Source organism: Protopterus annectens, chromosome 11.part0, assembly GCF_019279795.1.
Source record: "Protopterus annectens isolate FY-2018-M chromosome 11.part0, PAN1.0, whole genome shotgun sequence".
Taxonomy (NCBI): Eukaryota; Metazoa; Chordata; order Ceratodontiformes; family Protopteridae; genus Protopterus; species Protopterus annectens.
Genome location: NC_056745.1, coordinates 1,046,114,685 through 1,046,132,109, shown reverse-complemented (window position 1 = coordinate 1,046,132,109; position 17,425 = coordinate 1,046,114,685). Strand labels below are relative to the sequence as shown.

At 36.5% G+C, this 17,425-nt stretch overlaps 1 protein-coding gene across 1 annotated transcript in view; it reads left to right on the top strand.

The window, feature by feature from the left end:
* Positions 1-17,425, top strand: part of LOC122815689 (copine-8) — a 3,116,673-nt gene that overhangs the window by 957,113 nt on the left and 2,142,135 nt on the right. The window lies entirely within an intron of this gene.

The window sequence follows — 17,425 nt, the reverse complement described above, 5'->3', positions numbered from 1 at the left end:
CATCAGCTACATTTGTCATGTAAACAGATGAAAACTGTTTACTTTTAAAATATATGATTTCACATGCAAAACAGTGCTGCAGGTACACAAGGAAAAAATAAATGGTTTCATATGGACAGACTACTGACAAAAGTACACCTGAATGTAATATTTCTAGTTGCTTATGGTTGACTATTGAATACATAGGATGTAAATAAAGTCTAACAAGCCTGTAATGCAGCTATCTTTATGTAACTTTCTCTGCCAATTATAACTGGGAATTCCAAAGTCCAAAATAACTGTTGAAGAAAGAAAAAAAAGATCAAACTTAGTTCTGATGCACTCTTCAATAGAGATATTTCAAAGTCCAAATAACAGCCCCAGACAACGAGGAGGAAAAGTTTGGAAAAAGTACACTTTGCAATGGGACCTTATTGGATTTACTTTTGAATTGTTAAAGAACTGAGAGGAGAACTGATATTAGCTAGCCTTTTTTGATCCCCTCAGACATCATTTATAATAGCCCAGCCTCCAGTACTCTACATTCATGCCAGGTCTGCCAACATCCTTCTACCCCCCCTCCCTGGACTTGCTCCAGTATTGATGGGGATGGTGAAGGATCTTAAGCGCATCCTGAGGGCTTGGCCATCTATGCTTCTGTCCATTGTTTCTTTTTTAAGTTTTATATGTCCTACTCACTTTTCCCTTTCCCTGCTGTCCAACTCACTGGCTGCATCTGAGGGCAACTCCCCTCTTTGGACCATGCCTTCCCTTAGATAATATCATGAGTGAGTGCCCTCCTACCAAGATGGATACTCCCATCCCTCTCGGATGCTCCGTCAGTTACCTGATCCACTAATCAAACCTGGATTAGCTGGGCAGTAGTTAGAGCTTTATCCCTCTATACTGTGGGAGCAGCATCTAATATTAACTTGCCTTTAGAGGAGATCATTGAAGAAGATGAGGTTTCTGAAATCTGGAGGAAGTTAAATCTGATCCTACTTCACAAGGGCAGGACCTTGACTGAACCTAGAAACTAATGACTTGTCATTCTGAAGTCACTTGAATGGAGAAAATCATAGAATCACTGCTAAGGGAAATAATTTTAGAATATCTAGAGGTGAATGAGACCGATGACCCAAGGCTCCATACTAAAATGTGACATGTGTGTGATCTACTAAAATGTGACATGTGTGTGACCTGTATTCATATCATCAATTACAATGGAGCACAGTCTCCTGACATGATTGAAATTTGAAACTGGAAAAAATTACAAAAAAAAAAATTAACAGGAGGACTTTCCTAAATGAAGCCATCCTATACTTCGAATGTGGGAGGTTGTGGCCACTTTCACCCTTACTATTTATAAATATACTTACTCCAAGATCAGTGTGCTACAGCATGAGGAGAAATCCTAACTATACTGCAGACTTAGTCCACTATACCCATAACAAATTACTGACCACGTGTCGATCACAAATGGCTCAAAATTAAGCCTCGCATCTATGACTGAATGCGGTACAGATTCACAATAGGAAGGTGATGACAACCATTACAGCAGACAGAGGCTACAGGCTCCATACCACAAAATGGGCTACTGATCAAATTAGAAAGGCATGTAGTGATCCCAGACACTAGCAAGGCACTAGGGCACAGTTGGATATAATAAATGGTGCCTGTTCAGATGCAGAGATTGTGAAAAATGAGGTACTATAGGAGCAGAAGTTTATGCAACAAGGTATTGGGAGACAGCTGCGGTGGTGGTGCTGTGGTAGCGTTGTCGCCTCACAGTAAGATGTCCTGTTCGAATCTCAGCTAGACCATCTTCTGTGTGGAGACATGCATGAATGGGCGTACCTTCGTTGAAGGTTGTGCATCAAGGCTGGCAAGTCAGCACATAAAAATTTACTGCCAATCATTAGTGGACCGGAGTTCCACTGTGGCGACCCCTAACCGAGAAAAGCCAAAAGACACAACAACATGGCCTTGACAAAGTTAGAAGAATTGTCGAAAACATTGCAGCTTAAACTCACTTCAGAAATTAGTACAGAAATGGATTAAAATTAATAGGCTCAGTGAGCAGCAGATTGACTTTGGAAGTGATCATAACAGTAGGTTTAAAGGTAGCCAAACAGTGGAATGCAGCAAGGAAGGCTGGCAGGATATCAGAATGTAATAGTGTAATAATAATATACTTGATAACAGCCTTTATTCTGTATTTCTTACATATGCTTTATTTGCTTGGGGTAAAGTACGTGCAAAAGCTTAAAATGTCATGTTACAAAAGAACAAACCATGATGGAAAATGTGAAAGGTTGACCTAGATTGGAAAGTACCAGAAAACACAGGAAATGTGGAAAGTACCGACAGCCTAGATAAAACAGCTGTGGAAAGGTCCAGCTGATGTTTGACCTTTAATATAGATCATGCTTGTCTAAAAAGTACCGTCTGTGTCTATTTTCTGTTAGCAATGTGGGTAGATTTCGTGATAAACAAGCAATGTTAGACGGCTTTAAACTGCTTGGATATGCAATACTCAAACTGACAGTTGGAAATTATTTTTCTTTGTTCTATGTGTAGAATCCACTATAAAAGCATGTGTGAAACAGTGTTAGACAGACATTTCTTTGCTACTGCAGCTAGGTATTTGATGTCTCCTTGTACAAGTAAAATAAAGGAAAAGTTCTTACCTTCAACAGATGTGATGTCCTCATATTTTTAACTTAACAAATAGCGGGTGCACAACAAACAGAACATGCCTGGTTATTCCCTTCTATCCATTTAGTCAACACAATTCTACCTGGAGGATGGGTGCACATTTGTGGAGCTCTAATCAGTCACAGGTAGGATAGAGGTAGTTCATTCAGATGAAGGCGTCAGAATTAAAATGCATTTTGCACCAGATGGCATCTAAAAACAAGCTGTATATTCTTCAAGGTAGAATGTATGAAGGTTTAAATAGAAATGTTAAGTACTTCAAAGGTTGTAGTAGAGTTCACAAGTACTACTCTTCATTGAACAAATGTATCAGAATAAGAAGCTACCGCTTCATGAAAAAAGGAGCTTACGGTAGACATAAGATAGTATTCTTTGTCAGAAGGGAAGGTGCCTGGAATTGCCAATTGTGTCTCTGTGTTAAACATAAGTAACAGCTTTTCCACTTATTACCAATAGCTTAGGAAGCTCAGTATGCCATGTACATTGCTTCTGTTTGTGTTTATTTTTCCAACCAGCTTGGTGCAGATTCTGCAACCTGCTCACCTTATTCTTAAGAATAGAAATGAATCTTCAGAAGTCCCAGGTCCATTACTAACCTCAGTATTGCTCTGTGAAAAATGTTTGTTTTGAATAGTGACCACATCCTCTGTCATTTAAACCACTTAGTGTCATCACCATAAGTTATATTTCTGCAATTGTCAGACATTTATGAATGTCATGCTGTGTAGTAAACTAATCTAACCACAAAATGGCAACAGTGTGGGACCTGTTTAACGTAACTTGAGAGTAATTGAGGAATGGCTATGAATCTTTAAGGATTCACTATGCTTAATGCACTGCTACAGTCTGGGAAGCAAGTATTTGGATGAGTGTTACATGCAAAATCCAAAATTATTTGTAGCAATGGATATTGTCTAAGGAAATGCAAAGTGCTGACTGTATGACTTGATCATTTCTGAAAACTGTTTAATCACAAAGTCGCAGGTGGCGTAATAATTAAATGCACAGTGGGGATTCTAAATAAATGACTATAACAGAAGACGTAGCAAACATACCATCTTTATTTTCTGCCTCCTCAATATGCTACTTTTCTTGGGACTGGTAGCATTTCTAACAGCTATCAAGGTTAGATATCATGCAGTCTTACTTGCACTGGTCCAGAGGCAGAATGAACTGAATATTCCATGGAAATTAAGTGTATTCATTGTGTGTGCGTGTGTGTGTGTGTGTGTGTGTGTGTGTGTGTGTGTGTGTGTGTGTGTGTGTGTCTGTGTGTTGTGTGTGAGCGCACACGTGTGCATGTGTGTGTATATAGCTGCACATCCATGTATCTGTGTGCATATGCACACACACACACACACACACACACACACACACACACACACACACACACACAATATGTGTTTTGCATATATGGGCTTATGGCAATTCACTAAAGTGCAGAAACATCAAATCACAATTAATCAGTACTGGAATATCGAAAAATACACTTACTGAAAACCAATGATTTGAAAATAAAAAGATTGCAAATGGAAAACTGTTTCCTTCTAAAATAAATTTGCTTGAATAGTGGTACCATTAAGGAAAGGGTTTTCCTAAGGTAAGGTGTGGGGCCAGGTTAGTGTAGGGGCAAGTTTAGGGTTATAGTTAGCAGACACTACCAAGTTGGTGGAGGGGGCTTCTGTCACTATCCATCCTTAAATGTGTGCTAACCCTAACCCTGCTGCCAATTTCAACCCTGAATGTTATTGAACAAAAGCACTTTCCCTAACAGTATCATTGTTCAGACAAACTGGGTCTGTTGCTATACTTAGTGTTTTTTTTTAGTTTCTTTTTAGTTGACCAATTACAAAATGAGAATGCTTGTTTGCGTTTTGTGATCTGTTTAGTTTTGGCTATTTTTCTGGTCCATTAAAGTTAGTTTCAATATGCAGAACTTGAGCTAATGAGTATTAATGCTTCTGTATATTAAGGCTTGATAATATAGTGTGTGTGTGTGTGTGTGTGTGTGTGCACGCGTACGTGTGTGTGTGTGTGTGTGTGTGTGTGTGTGTGTGTGTGTGTGTGTGTGTGTGTGTGTGTGTGTGTGTGTGTGGGCCTGTGTGTATGTGTGTGTGGGCCTGTGTGTATGTGTGTGTGTGTGTGTTGGCGTGTGTGTGTGTGTGTGTGTGCGTGTGTGTGTGCATGTTTACATTTGTGTATGTGAATGTATGAACTACTTTTGTTAAAGAATAAATAACTTACAACTTCATTTCTGATTTTCAAATGCCGATTTTTCTCCTGGTGATATCTTCACATAAATGGAGCTTGCAATGTTTAGTGATATAGTCCCCCTTTCCCCTCAGAACTTTAACAGAAGTAACTCCATGTATTTTACAGTTTTGGTAAAATTATCCATTGCCCTTCTGACTGTGCTACAGTTCAGGCATTGTTATTCACAGAGTGGTAATAAACGATCCTGTATACCTTATTCTGTACAATGTTTTCTGTTGAGCGTATGGCTGTGTGGAAGAGAAAGTGGAAATGTTTATCTGCATTTATTAGCTAGAAAGTCTGGGAATTTTTATTGTGAAATGCTCATCTCTAATGATTTCCCAGGGGTGACTCCATGATTTTATTAGCATCACAAAGTGATATAATTTCTAGTAGACTGTCTGCTTTATTTAACTTATGTACCTATTACTTTGTTTTCTATTTCTGGGTTGTACAGTGATACTGCATCATACACAGCTCTGGATGAACACTTTAAAAAGTAACAAATGGACTATGTTTTCTGCACTGCTACTAAAAAATCCTGTCAATGACTGTCCCACTGACTCACCAGCCTTTTTTCCTGAATATATTTATAGATTTATACATTACTGTACGACTGTCAGTTAAACTTCTGCCACGATTCAAATGAGTGTTTGAAACTGAAATGCAAGACATACATGCCATTATACTTAACACTTTGCCTAACAGGTTTTCTCATGCTACCAAGAGAGTCCTCTGATTTTAGCTGTGCTTCCTTACCTGCACCTGCATTGCTGTGGTGATATTTATGATGTCAAAAATTGTTTCCATATCAGATGCTTGGAAGCAGAAAATGTGATTTCTGGATAGCATATTCTTTGCTCTTAGACCAATCTTTTAATTGTTAAAACCTGTATATATTTAATCACCAAAAAACTGGGATAGTTCCAAGTAAACAGATTTAAATTTCTTCAAAATTTTCCAAACGCTTTTAGTGGTCATTCATTTTAATGTGCCCAACGTGTGTGTTGTGGTGTAGCATGCTGCTTAATTTAATTTACATGTTTTGGTACTCACTGCAGCTTGAAAGAAAAGTACTTTTTTCTTTATTTTGCCAATACTTTCCAGGCTGACAGGAAGAGGCATCATTAACATTTTTTTGTGCTTACTAGACCAAATGAGTGTAATGGATGCTTCTGGCGCCTTACTCAATCTGTTCTGAATTATAGAGCAAAACATCTGTTCTTACACTATTCATGTGAATACTCAGATCATCGATTGTTTTGTGAAATGTTCAGAATTATTTAATGTTATAAGAAAGAATCTTAGGAAATTGACCTTTTCCATTATTTTATTATTATTTTACAGATGTTAGAAAAAAGTACTTGAAATACATGACCTACAGAAAACATTTCTGTATATTAATTAGCAGTTGAAGTAACATGAAAAATATAGTCCATCCAGATTTTCTGCAATGCTTACAAGCTATGCGTACAGTGGCATAAGCTACAGTGATTTTGTTACGTTATTTTATAAAATAAATGAAAGCTTCCCATGATTAAACGATAATGAATAGAACTGTATTTTGTAAGGTCTTACAGCTCTAAAAGGTTCCCCATGGTTGAGTTTAGACTTTGTATATCTAAGCACCAGGGATAACCAAGCATGACTATGTTATGACTCTGGATTTACAGCCTATATTCATACAGGATTTTGCATCTGTTTGGTTGTATACATGTGAGGTGGTGAGGTCTGTTGTACTATATCCCATTTGCGTGCAGGCAGTGGAATTAACTGGCATAACAGCTGCTGTAGTTCTTAGGTCACATACATTTCTATATTAAAAAGGTATGCAGATCACCATACACTGTTATGTACATTAACATGCCACCAGACGGTTTCAATTCAAAATGTGGAAAACTCATAACATCTAATTTCAAAACAGCGAGACCATAAGATCAAAAATTCAGAACAATGTAAAACTCATAACATCAAATTTCACAACATCGAAATGTATTAAATTGAGTAGTGTAGCATCAAATATGTAAATGTTATAATTTATTCTGTTAATTTGTATTTAGTGTTTATTATGCCACTCTGTACGTGTTTTTAGGCCATACAGGTAAGTGATTTAGACATTATGTGTACATTCTTTATGGTGATCACGATACAGTGGGGTTAGGAAATTAACTTTTTCCCGCTATAGTGCGATCTCGGAGTTGGTATATTTAATTTACGGGGGGTGTGGGGGGCTAAGCCCTCCAATTGGTGCTTGCCCCCCTGCAGAAATGTAGTAAAAAGTGTTTTTTTTTAATTTGGTGTTGTTATAGGTGTGGAGGATGTTATTTATATTTGCTATGTAGTTTTTGGTGTTGTGAGATTTGCTGTTATGAGTCTTAGATGTTTTGAAATTTTGATCTTATGGTCTTGCTGTTTTGAAATTAGATGTTATGAGTTTTCAATGTTTTGAAGTAGAACCCACCAGACAGTATGCAAATACTGTGAGAAATGTTTAGAATACACCAGGATTAGGATTATCGTGGCTCATTTCAGAGTGTGGACTCAGAATTTGTGTGTACAAATGTACACCCCTCTCTTTTATCATAATTTGGAAAAGAGAAATACTTTTACTCCTTGGATCATAGCAGTCAAACACCGTTGTGGTTGTTATGGGGCTAACTAAGAGATAACAAACTGCAGCATGATTTGGCAGCTCTGAAAAATCTGTTAAATCTTACGTAATAAAAAGAAGTAAAAAAATCATTTACATTACGATGGCTTTAAAATGTGTATGTATATGTGTTTATTACAATCATTCAATTCACAGTTATCTTATTAATTTCATATATGAAACCAAGCTAAATTTGTAGTTCAGCCCCATTTCCTTGCAAGCCAACATTAATTTCATCTGCCAACCATATTTAGAATGTAACAGTGATTTGTCTTATTCACCATATTGAACTACTTGTAAAGCCAGAAATAAAAAATTAATGTAAAATTTCCTTGTGCATTATATATACTGTCACCAAATTTTTCTGTTAGGGATATTACCTGTGCTCATTTGTGTGCCTGCTAAGTATGTTGCTTGGTTTACCAGTGTAGAATGTTCCACTTTTGGAAGAAGCTATGTGAGTCACATATGTAGTGCTGCAATTGCAGACAAAAGTTTTTAAATCAGAATGTACTATAAGCAGTTATTTACTACACATTGTAAAAGTATGTTTGCATTGATTACGGTGTCCACAATTAAATGCCTGTTTGTTTGCCAAATGGATAAGTGGTTGGTTTGGTTTTAGTTTTGTATAGCTCACCTTTTTTCATACTGACTTATCCTTATATCTAGACAGGATGTTCTGTCAGGTACTAAGTCAGGTGTTATGGGATCTCATTTTAAAATAAGTGTTGTGGCTCCTTTGGAACTTGCCTTCCAGTGTAAACTGACTTCCTAGGCAAACGGTTTTATTCAGTTGCATGGCTCTTTTTTTAGTAGTAACACTCTCTGGATGTCTAATGCTCACCTCATTTGCCTTAGTTTTTAGTTATCCACTATATGCCATCATTAAATCAGCTAGTTAGCATTTCACTGTTGGATACAGATCCTTTTTATTTGAATTCAGTTAAATTAACTTGATAAATTGCCTACTTAGAATGTTCCACATATTATAAACATGGAAGCAGAGGCTTAATGTAACAGTTAAGCAATACCTTTCAAAAAGTCTTGGCATGACAGATATGGGTTCCCATTGGTTGAAGTCTGCCATTGCATTTAAGTCCAGTAGAAAATTTTACAGTTGCAAAATTATATATATATATATATATATATATATATATATATATATATATATATATATATAGATTATGCATTTTTGCTAATGGAGATTACTAGTTTAGATAACAAAATAATTATTTTAAAATGTTTGGGAATATTGAAAACTGGCAGTTGCAGCCTGTGTTTCATTTGACTTCATCTGGCAAATGCATTCTTGTGAATAAGTTTTACAAGTCATGCCACCAATGCAGAGGCGGTAACCAAATTCTCAGCATTGCTAAATGTCTGTTTACTTTTATTAATATAGTTCACATTTTGGAGTGCCTGTCTGAGCTAGTAGTTCATTTCTGGATTAGTCCATAATGAATAGTGAGCTTCCAGATCTCTGACTTGCATCTTCAGGTCATAGTAGCAATCCTAACCTTTTGTCATATCTTCCTGGAGTTTGACTTTCATCTTCAGGTCATAGTAGCAATGCTAACCTTTTGTCATATCTTCCTGGAGTTTGACTTAATCCTAACCTTTTGTCATATCTTCCTGGAGTTTGACTTTCCTCCTGTGTCTGCATCAGATTTCTCTGGCTAGTCCAGTTTCCCCATCTATACAAAAGTTGACTGGCTACACTAGATAATGATGTGTGTATCTGTATGTGCAGAGTTCTAGCTAGCTTTTATGGCATTCCATGCTGCTGTCCAATTTGGTGTACCCCAACACTTGAAGTTGAGGGCCAAAAAAAATAAACCTCTGAGTTGGTGAGAAAATTAGTCTTTTGTTCCCAGTTGGCACACAAATGGAAGATGAGCAGGTGGTGTAGTGCTACAGTACTGCCTTTCAAACACAGGGCACTGAATTGTCCTTTCATCATTCATGCATTCATTCCTAAATGCTGCTGATGCACTATTACCCGTCTGGCATTTTCTGATTGCACCTCCTGGCACCTTGCACCCAGAGTGGCTGCCCCTTTGCTCTATCTCATTATGCCTGTGTGTGTGTGTGTGTTTGTATGAGTTTCTGTATGGGTGTGTGGCTGTATATGAGTACAAAGTTACACTTGATCTGAACCAGCTGACTTGCTGGTGAATTGATAGGCAGATAGATAGACAGTGGAATCTACTGTCTGTCATCAATCTGTTAATCAACGCTCAGAATTAATTCAGTGGAAGATTGCTGGTATCCTGTGCAAGAAGGTGAGAACTGTAGTTTGGTCACCTTTTCCCCCTTCCCTCAGTTTGTCTAGTCACAAAGTTTATATATATATATATATATATATATATATATATATATATATAGTTTGGGGGTGAGAGGGGCTTGCTACTCCATTGGGTGGTGTAGTGAACCTCCTTCCCTTTAAAAACAATCTTGTCCTGTGCTACAACTTTGTGAATGTTGCTGTTTTAAGAAGCAACCACTCAAGATTTTATGTGTTTTAGGGTTGGGTGATCCTAGTTTTGTTTACAAAATGAGGTTATTCATTGCAAATCCAATAGACAGCTAGACAGAGAAAGATATAGGTAGAAATATAGATAGAGATTTATATAAAAGTTTACTGAGTTCTGAAATTAGTACTGCACACATTTACTTTCCCCTATGCATTAAAAATAGAATAAAAATAGAATATATATAAATAATTGAATAAATATGGTTATTAACAAGGGTAGATCACCGATCCCCAAAGGCACAAGTCAGGCTTAGCGCAGGAATACTGGTTAAGTGACTTGCATAGGTTCACAATAAGCAAACGGAGGTTGTGGGAATTAAACCCAAGAGTGCTATGGGGTATGGGTAGAAAAACTGTAGTCTTAAACCTCTTTATTAAACTCCAAGCACAACTAAAACTAAAACCACCACTTCGAGGAAAAAAGAACTCCAAACACAATTAGACTCGAATAGCCCAAGTCAGTAGGGAAAAAATGCTGGTAGCAAGATGAAAAAAATAAAAAAATAACACAGTACTAGCATCGACTCGGTTTATTAGCTGCTTTAGTCAGAAAGACAATCAGAATTCAAACATTCTAAAAAATTACTCAGTCTAAATACTAACCATCCTAATTAATATTCAATTAATGAATTAAACAGTTTAAAATATAGATTGACTTATTCAAGTAAAAAATTAATAAACTGTTAGGAATTGACTATATTACTGCTATTAATAAACTTATGATTCATCTTGACTAGTACATAACCTACCAGATAAATTGACTGATGCTGGAATAAGAAAGCAAGTGTATATGTATATATATATATATATATATATATATATATATATATATATATATATATATATATATATATATATATATGTATGTATATACATATGTATATACATATATGGGTCTACTTCATTTGATCGAAAGACCATTTGACCTAAATCCATTTGATCGAAATTTCATTTGATTGAAAACCAGTATTCAAGGCATAAAACTGTGATTTGTCCCCCTCCCCAATGTCGTTTGACCCTGGAGTTGTTATATATAATTAGGGGGGTGAGGGGGGTGCAGCCCCCCCACATTAAGGGGTGTGGGGTATGAAGCCTCCACCTAGTTTCCTTTAGAAGAAGAAAATAAAACAAAAAAGTACAGATTCTAAATAAAAATATGTGGGGGGCTTCGCCCATCACACCTTCCAATGTGGGGGGATGTATCCCCTAACTATATATATCAACTCCAGGGTCGCATGACATTGAGGAGGGGGACAAATCCCTATTTGCCTTGAATACTGGTTTTCGATCAAATGGGTTTAGGTCAAATGGTCTTCCGATCAAATGAAGTAGACCCACACACACACACACACACACACACATATATATATATATATATATATATATATATATATATATATATATATATACATATCTATATATATATATATATATCTATATATATATATATATCTATATATTTATATATATATATATATATATATATGTATATATATGTATATATATATATATATATATATATATATATATATATATACACAAACCATATTTCCCCGAAACGGGTCTTATACTCTTTCCCCCATTGAAATACGCATTAGGGTTTATTATCAGAGGATGCCTTATTTACCCCTCCCGTACAACAATCTGCATTTTATTCCTTTATTCATGTACACAAATCAACATTTATTCATGTACACAAATCGACATTTATTCATGTACAAAAATCGACATTTAATCGTGTACACAAATTGACATTTATTTGGTACTTTTCTGTTATTGGGCAACAGTTCTAAGTAACGCGTTAACAGTTGTGTGAGAATTCATCATAAACAGTGCAACAAACCTTTCAGCTTCGGAATCTACACCTTGGTTTTCACAGTGCAATATTTCATGCTTAACAGAAAGTGCAGAAAAATCTCAATACATGTGTACTGGAGGCGGGCAATAAAACGGAAAGCAGAAGCAATCCATTCTGTTGCACCGATAATGGAAAAATTATTGAAATACAGTCATGTTATCTTCTTCTGAAACATTGTCATAAATCTCCAACCCCTGAATTCTGGCCTGAATTTCTTGCGACTCCATTTCCTGTAGAACCATTGGCCCCGAGTTATCATGACTAGCAATAGAGCTCTCCTTAAATGAGCACTGCTTGTCCAAGTAGCCTGCTCGTAGTGCATTGGCAACACAGCTGTCAGTGATTTTATCCCATGAGCTCATGCCATTAGTGATTCAATATGGACAGAAATGATCAACAAGTCAGGGAAGTCAGAATCGTGATGGCTCGACAAGGGATATTAGCTGGAGTGACAGTAATCTGAAGCAGTATCACAGAATACCACTTTAAGTAAACTGAAGACAAAGTGTTCTTGTAGGAAAGCTGTGGGGAAACACCCCCCCCCCACACCTCCTTAACTTCTATATCCCAACTCTATAGTTGCAGAGTGATTGGGAAAGGGCAAAATCATGTTTAGCTGAAAGCGATTTTTACTGTCACTACTTCACAGTATTAACACTACTGTGAGACAGTTGTTATATTCCTAGGAAGTATACTCAATAAGTTAAAATCTCACCTGCTTTACACTAGACCAAGGTAAAGAAGCATTCAGAGACAGTTACATGTACAGAACGTCCAGCAGGCTGTGCCAGTATAACTCAGATAGTGCTGTCTTTCTATATCAGCATATATGGTTGGTCATATTGGCATCAGTACATAATGCACCATATGTAACAATCGTACTAAAACAAGCATAGTACAATTACAAAATATCATAGCAGTTTGAAATATGCCTACAATGCCAAGTATATAACCAATGAAATATAAGTCCTAGCAAAGTGTCATACACATAAAAACTGCATTGCTTAATATCTAAATTACATTTCATTTCTGAAAAAACAAGAGATGGGACAGCATTATTAGTTTCAGCTCCTAATTTGCCTACATACAAACCTCCAGGGCCTTTAAGAGCCGTATAGCATTAAGCATATAACACTAAGGTGTAATGCTATATGGCTCTTAAAGGCCCTGGAGATTTGACCTACATACAAACCTCCAGGGCCTTTAAGAGCAACATAGCATTATAAAGTGTAAGAGATGTAGGAATGCATCCTACAAACATAAATTGGAACACATCAGCTCATTTTGTTTTCATTGGTATTGATGCAGTATGGGGTAAAGATCTGTCTAAGGATAATAAACTTAAAGTTGTTGTTGTTTGACTTTCAGCTTTTCCCGGTTAGGGGTCACCACAGCGGAACTCCGGTCCGCTAATGACTGGCAGTTGGTTTTTATGGTGTCAGGTTGCCAGCCCGATGCCCAACCTTCAATGAAGGCATGCCCATTCAACACATGTCTTTCAAATGCCCACTCGACCGCATGGAGGACATGCAGACTCTACACAGAAGGCACTCCCCAAGCCGAGAATCGAACGGGAGAACCTCTTGCTGTGAGGCAACAACGATACCGCTGCACCACAGCGGAAGTCTATGATAAACATAAAGTATTGGACAAAAAAGAAAAATTATGGATAATTAACCTAGGGGCTACTTATAAGCCAGGTCTAACTTAATATATTTAATAAGGTGTATGTGGTTATTGAAATGGCACTAAAGGTTTACTTTGCGTTAACTAATGCATACTATGTCAAGTATATGTGTAATGTTGCATATGTGTGTGTAGATATATATATATATATATATATATATATATATATATATATATACTTTTTTTTTTACTTATATTATTTTTTTACTTATATGTATGCGCACATCATTATTATTTTTAATGAGATAGCAGTTTGTTCCTTGGAAACTGGTGAATAGAGATGTATGACTTTAAAACTTCTGCTATATAAAGTTGTAGTTGAAATAGTTGTAGTATCACACTGATGATGCCAGGGGGCGAAACCGGTATGTGTTTGGATCACTTGTTTCCTTAAATATTGCTGGGAAACTTCCTTATACAACTTTCTGCTGAATACTTCTAATAAAAGAAGTTCAAAGTGCTTAAATTGTTGGATTATTTTATTTTTTCTTTGTGGAAGAACCATAAGTTGCATTTGTGCTGGACCTGGAGTTGAGGTGTATTTGGTTTGGTCCGTACACTCTCTTTCCATTTACGTATGCACCAGAGCTGTTGGATGTTTATATATATATATATATATATATATATATATATATATATATATATATATGGGTCTACTGCTTTACATCGAAAATACACTTCTTCAAAATAGAGCAGTAGACCCTACTCTTCAGCGAAAGTCCACTAAAAAAAAAGCGCACTTCCTGAAGTCTAGTTCCCCCTGGCTACCCAAAACCCCACTAAAACATGTCCCCACACCCCTACTTAAATATACCAAGTCTTGAACATGTTGATATATACATATATATATATATATATATATATATATATATCTATAAACACACACATATATGTAAGTGTGTGTGTGTGTAGATATATATATATATATATATATATATATATATATAGATATATATATATACATACATGCAAATGTGTATACATACACACACACACACACACATATATATATATATATATATATATATATATATATGTGTGTGTATATATATATATATATATATATATATATATATATATCTATATATATCTATATATATCTTGGATCTAGGACGTTTGCTCGAAATCCAAACAGCCAGGCATACTTATGCGAAAGTGCTTTTCACTGAAGAAGCACTTTCAGTTAAGTATGAGTGTTGCCGAGGCTGTACTACGGTGCGGATAAGGGAAATTTCCCTTTTCTCCACTGTAGTGCGGTCTCGGAGGGAGAATACTAAAGTAGGGGGTGTGTGGGGGGCACAGCGCCCCCACATGGGGGGTGCATTGGGGTGAAGCCCCCCTGCTAAAATGTAAATGTAGTGTTTTTTTTGTTTTTTTGTCACGCACTTTAATGAATGTGCTTTTTCGATAAAAGCACTTTCGTTAAAGTGTGTTTGGGTTTTATAGATTCGAACATTTGCTCAGTCGAGCAAATGTCCTAGATCCATATATATATATATATATATATATATATATACACATATATATATATATATATATATATACACGCACACACACATACATACATATACATATACATATATACACACACTTGTATATGACTGGAAATGTAAGAGGTAAGCCACCTGAGTGCAGGCAATGTTTAACTACAATGAGTTTTAAAGTGCTTCATTAAAATTCATGGTGTACAGCATCTAATACTGTAGGGATGGAGAATGATACTTTATATGTCACCAGAAAGAGTTGCTATTCAATCTGTTGAGGGCAGTTTATGTACTGTGCATTAAAATAAACCCAAACTAACAAGGACTGAGTAGGTCATGGGATGTTAAGTAGGAACACATTTGTACATAGTTCACTTTCTCTATAAATTTGATATCAGGTAGTTTAGAGTCTGGGTGATAATTTCTAAGCTTAGCAGATGTAACAGATGCTTTCTTGATCATGGAAATAAACAAGGCATTTTTCAAGACAGAAAGAAGTCAGTAAAATTACATGACACAGAGAGTTGAGACAGGACTTAACAAACTGGCGGGGGTGTGTGTTGGGGATGAAGTCACAGCAGGTTGCCCACAAAAAAAAAAAAAGTGACTTTGTCAAACAAACTCCAATCAAGAGAATTTGAGTCTGACTCCATAAGGTCTGTAGTAATGCAACGCAGCATACCTCTTTAACTGTACAGATTTTCACAGAATGTCTAGATTTTTGCCTCATATTTTTGGTCCATTTTTAATAAAATTGTGGTTTTCTGCCAAATAACTGGCAAATCATTAAAGATTGAAGTCAGAAAATAATGACAAACATTTAATTTTACGACTTCATACCCTTCAGAAAATTCATGCTAATGTGTAATCTATTATTGTAGTAACATTCTAAGTTTGTAAGAGCAATATTTAAAAATGTTCCTTCTTTTTGGGCCTTTGCCTTCTATTATTTATGGCTTTATCCAGATTTTTTGCTCTAAGAGTTTTAGAAGTATGCACCAGAACTCCATCTTATTAGAACATTCTAGAACTGGCAACAGAGGGGTTAAACCATACCCTCATAACTGCAAATTCCTACGGAATAGCTGAGTGGATGAAACAAGTAGGACAAGAAGGTACAAGTCAGTCATTAAGGTAAAGAGGCCTATGTGATACAGAACCAAGTAAGCCAAGACCTGAACTTTGTTGAGGTTATGAAAATGACTTTGTCGCCATTGAAGGCACCAAAGAACTAGTGTTCTATGATGGTAAGTAATGGGGCAGCAATGCTCTGCATTAGATATAGGGAATCTTTTTCTGGCTACTTAAAGGCATGGTAGTATAATACTTCCGCTGTGGTGCAGTGGTAGCATTGTTGCCTCACAGCAAGAGGTTCTCCTGTTCAATTCTCAGCTGGAGTGCAGGGAGTGCCTTCTGTGTGGAGTCTGCATGTCCTCCCCGTGGTTGGGTGAGCATTTGAAAGACATGCGTAAATGGGCGTTCCTTCGTTGAAGGTTGAACGTCGAGCTGGCACCTCGGCGTTTGTGAAAATCTACTGCCAGTCATTAGCGGACCAGAGTTCTGCTGTGGCGACCCCTAACTGGGAAAAGCCAAAAGGCAACAACTATAATTTGCAGTAGTAAAGGAAGCAAAAAACAGGCCATAAAAACAAGCCAGGTAGTTGGATGGGATCAGATGCTTATCTGGGAAATTTTACCAAGGCTGCAGCAGGAGTGTCTAATCACAGCTAACACCTAATTCTTAAGATAACTGCCATCAAATATTACGCAAAGATCCTTCTTACAAGTGCAAAGAAAAAAGGGTTTAAAAAATGCCACATGTTTAAATGGCATTGGTGTTTAGAACCTCAGTCATGACATTCAGGTCCTGGCTAACGATTTTGTGCCAAAAACAGTGTATTCAGCACCTGCCATGAAAGTTGTTGCTACTGTGCTAGTGAACTGCACCCATCTCTGAGCAGATTCTGAATGTAAACCTTTCTGTCTCCATTACATCCCTTTTTCACCCAGTGGAGGGTCCTGTCAAACAAGATTAGACTACAGGGAATCACGTCGACAGGTATTACTGAATGTCTTTTAACCTTCCATGGTTAAGCAACAAGATTTCTGTTAATGGTGTCCTTACCAAGAGTGCAGGATTTTAGGACTACATTCAACAGGGATTATAATGTATGTTTATATTTAAATATATATTCTGTTTATTTATTATTATTTTATTATTTTATTTTATTTGCAGTTTGTTTGCCAGGATATTCCATTGGG